Source organism: Bos mutus, chromosome 20 (genome assembly GCF_027580195.1).
Source record: "Bos mutus isolate GX-2022 chromosome 20, NWIPB_WYAK_1.1, whole genome shotgun sequence".
Classification (NCBI taxonomy): domain Eukaryota; kingdom Metazoa; phylum Chordata; class Mammalia; order Artiodactyla; family Bovidae; genus Bos; species Bos mutus.
This window is the reverse complement of record NC_091636.1, coordinates 50898384-50903002: the sequence shown is the minus strand read 5'-3', so window position 1 is coordinate 50903002 and position 4619 is coordinate 50898384. Positions and strand designations below refer to the sequence as shown.

Here is a 4619-nt window from a genome sequence, read left to right as displayed (position 1 = left end):
AGAGAATTTTCCTGATCTAGGAATCCAACCAGGGTCTCCTGCACTGCAGACACATTCTTCATCAACTGAGCTATCAGGAATGCCAAAGGAGCCCTTAGAATCTGATCTTTAATGATTTTATTTAGACTCATCTTTCCCCCACATTTTGATAAGTGTTAACTCAATATAACATATGTAGAATAAAGAGTAAGATGAGTATTTCCAGCTTTTAAGATGATGTCTCAGGCCATGTGCATTCATATTCCACATTATTTCTGTTATATGACACATTGTATAATTTAACATAAGTAAATCAGAACTAGGGAAATTAAGGTAATATAGAAAGGCCTCTCGGTTCCCTTCATGAATTATAAAGGAATGAGATGGATCTAGATGGAGTTGTCCAGAAGTCTGGGCCTTCTCTAATTGTATTAATGCCAGTTAGTGTTCTACTCTGTGGAACGAGAAAATATATACAACTTGGAGGCAGTAGGGAGGAGGGGGTCCTCTGAATACTCAGCCCAGATTGGGAGGTGACCAATATGCTACTGGAGATCAGTGGAGAAATAACTCCAGAAAGAATGAAGGGATGGCGCCAAAGTAAAAACAATACCCAGTTGTGGATGTGACTGGTGATAGAAGCAAGATCCAATGCTGTAAAGAGCAGTATTGCATAGGAACCTGGAATGTTAGGTCCATGAATCAAGGCAAATTGGAAGTAGTCAAACAGGAAATGGCAAGAGTGAATGTCGACATTCTAGGAATCCGTGAACTAAAATGGACTGGAATGGGTGAATTTAACTCAGATGACCATTATATCTACTACTATGGGCAGGAATTCCTTAGAAGAAATGGAGTAGCCATCATGGTCAACAAAAGAGTCTGAAATGCAGTACTTGGATGCAATCTCAAAAATGACAGAATGATCTCTGTTCGTTTCCACGGCAAACCATTCAATATCACAGTAATCCAAGTCTATACCCCGACCAGTAGTGCTAAAGAAGCTGAAGTTGAATGGTTCTATGAAGACCTCCAAGACCTTTTAGAACTAATACCCCTGAAAGATATCCTTTTCATTATAGGGGACTGGAATGCAAAAGTAGGAAGTCAAGAAACACCTGGGGTAACAGGCAAATTTGGCCTTGGAATACAGAATGAAGCAGGGCAAAGACTAATAGAGTTTTGCCAAGAGAACGCACTGGTCATAGCAAGTACCCTCTTCCAACAACACAAGAGAAGACTCTACACATGGACATCACCAGATGGTCAACACTGGAATCAGACTGATTATACTCTTTGCAGCCAAAGATAGAGAAGCTCTATGCAGTCAGCAAAAACAAGACCAGGAGCTGACTGCGGCTCAGATCATGAACTCCTTACTACCAAATTCAGACTTATATTGAAGGAAGTGGAGAAAACCACCAGACCATTTAAGTATGACCTAAATCAAATTTCTTATGATTATACAGTGGAAGTGACAAATAGATTTAAGGGACTAGATGTGATAGACAGAGTGCCTGATGAACTATGGATGGAGGTTCATGACACTGTACAGGAGACAGGGATCAAGACCATCCCCATGGAAAAGAAATGCAAAAAAGCAAAATGGCTGTCTGGGGAGGCCTTACAAATAGCTGTGAAAAGAAGAGAAGCGAAAAGCAAAGGAGAAAAGGAAAGACATAAGCATCTGAATGCAGAGTTCCAAAGAACAACAAGAAAAGATAAGAAAGCCTTCCTCAGTGATCAATGCAAAGAAATAGAGGAAAACAACAGAATAGGAAAGACTAGAGATCTCTTCAAGAAAATTAGAGATACCGAGGGAAAATTTCATGCAAAGATGGGCTTGATAAAGGACAGAAATTGTATGGACCTAACACAAGCAGAAGCTATTAAGAAGAGGTGGCAAGAATACACAGAAGAACTGTTCAAAAAAGACCTTCATGACCAAGATAATCCCGGTGGTGTGATCACTCACCTAGAGCCAGATATCCTGGAATGTGAAGTCAAGTGGACCTTAGAAAGCATCACTAGGAACAAAGCTAGTGGAGGTGATGGAATTCCAGTTGAGCTATTCCAAATCCTGGAAGATGATGCTGTGAAAGTGCTGCACTCAATATGTCAGCAAATTTGGAAAACTCAGCAGTGGCCACAGGACTGGAAAAGGTCAGTGTTCATTCCAATCCCAAAGAAAGGCAATGCAAGGAATGCTCAAACTACCACACAATTGCACTCATCTCACACGCTAGTAAAGTAATGCTCAAAATTCTCCAAGCCAGGCTTCAGCATCACGTGAACCGTGAACTTCCAGATGTTCAAGGTGGTTTTAGAAAAGGCAGAGGAACCAGAGATCAAATTGCCAACATTCACTGGATCATCAAAAAAGGAAGAGAGTTCCAGAAACACATCTATTTCTGCTTTATTGACTATGCCAAAGCCTTTGACTGTGTGGATCACAATAAACTGTGTAAAATTCTGATAGAGATGGGAATACCAGACCTGCTGACCTGCCTCTTGAGAAACCTATATGCAGGTCAGGAAGCAACAGTTAGAACTGGACAGGGAACAACAGACTGGTTCCAAATAGGAAAAGGAGTACGTCAAGGCTGTATATTGTCACCCTGCTTATTTAACTTATATGTAGAGTACATCATGAAAAATGCTGGGCTGGAAGAAGCACAAGCTGGAATCAAGATTGCCAGGAGAAATATCGATAACTTCAGATATGCAGATGACACCACCCTTATGGCAGAAAGTCAAGAGGAACTAAAAAGCCTCTTGATGAAAGTGAAAGAGGAGAGGGTAAAAGTTGGCTTAAAGCTCAACATTCAGAAAACTAAGATCATGGCATCTGGTCCCATCACTTCATGGGAAATAGATGGACAAACAGTGGAAACAGTGTCAGACTTTATTTTTTTGGACTCCAAAATCACTACAGATGGTGACTGCAACCATGAAATTAAAAGGTACTTACTCCTTGGAGGGAAAGTTATGACCAACCTAGATAGCATATTCAAAAGCAAGAGACATTACCTTGCCAACAAAGTTTCGTCTAGTCAAGGCTATGGTTTTTCCTGTGGTCATGTATGGATGTGAGAGTTGGACTGTGAAGAAGGCTGAGCACGGAAGAATTGATGCTTTTGAACTGTGGTGTTGGAGAAGACTCTTGAGAGTCCCTTGGACTGCAAGGAGATCCAACCAGTCTATTCTAAAGGAGATCAGTCCTGGGTATTCATTGGACGGACTAATGCTAAAGCTGAAACTCCAATACTTTGGACACGTCAAGTGAAGAGTTGACTCACTGGAAAAGACTCTGGAGCCTGGAGGGACTGGGGGCAGGAGGAGAAGGGGATGACAGAAGATGAGATGGCTGGATGGCATCACTGACTCGATGAACATGAGTTTGGGTGAACTCCGGGAGTTGGTGATGGACAGGGAGGCCTGGTGTGATTCAATTCATGGGGTTGCAGAGTCGAACAGGAGTATGTGACTGAACTGAACTGAAAGAATAAATGAATCCATTTATGCAGGTGAATAATATCTCACATAAATTTCCTTTTAAAATTTAGGAAGATGCTAATTGTGAGTTAATTTTGGACATTTTAGAAACAATTTGACCAAGACAATTTTTGTTTGATTTTGTATTTCTTGAGGTTGGTTAACTTGTAAATGACTCCTAGTGAGAATTTTGAACAGCAGCTGCACTTAAAATTTTAACCTTAGGTCGTCTGAGAATATTTTTTCGTGTGAGAAAACACAGGGCATCTCCCTACGATGGATATTTTATACAAATATTTGTAACACATTTTTCTTTATTGCTCAAAACACTAAGAAACTTCAACAATATTAAAACAAAACATGTGGAAAAGTTATCTTTCTTTAGTTCCCTGGTGGCCTGTATTCCCTTCCTAACTTTATCATGCAGAGAAGGCAATGGCAAGCCACTCCAGTACTTTTGCCTAGAAAATCCCATGGATGGAGGAGCCTGGTAGGCTGCAGTCCATGGGGTCACTATGAGTCGGACGCAACTGAGTGACTTCAATTTCACTTTTCACTTTCACACAATGGAAAAGGCAATGGCGACCCACTCCAGTGTTCTTGCCTGGAGAATCTCAGGGACGGCAGAGCCTGGTGGGCTGCAGTCTATGGGGTCGCACAGAGTCGGACACGACTGAAGTGACTTAGCAGCAGCAGCAGCAGCAGCAGCAACTTTATCATCTATGTGGTCATGTCACTAAGTCATGTCTGATGCTTTGCGACTCCATGGACTGTAACAAGCAAGGCTCCACAGGGTTCTCCAGGGAAGAATGCTGGAGTGGGTTGCCATTTCCTTCTCCAGGGGATCTTCCTGGACCAGGGATCAAACCTGTGTCTCCTGCATTGGCAGGCAGATGCTTTACCACTGAGCCACCAGGGAAGCCCCATAGCCTCATTACTCTGCCTGTGAGATGAGAATCTCATTCTCATTTTGCAACACGGCAATTCCTTTGCAGTGATATACCACCCTTGTTTTTTTCCATAAGAAATGTGAACCCTTCTGGGTTGTCTTAGGATAGAATTTGAATTCCTAATATTTCCATGTCTTTCACTGTCTTTTTGCAGATAATATAAGACTTGGACAGTGCTGGATATTTTTTCTGTTC

The 4619-nt window shown here is 41.7% G+C and overlaps 1 non-coding gene across 1 annotated transcript; it reads right to left on the bottom strand.

The window, feature by feature from the left end:
* Positions 1-4320: 4320 nt before the first annotated feature.
* TRNAG-GCC (transfer RNA glycine (anticodon GCC)) lies at positions 4321-4393 on the bottom strand. The gene has a single exon. It is a non-coding gene; the product is annotated as a tRNA-Gly (tRNA).
* Positions 4394-4619: the final 226 nt, after the last annotated feature.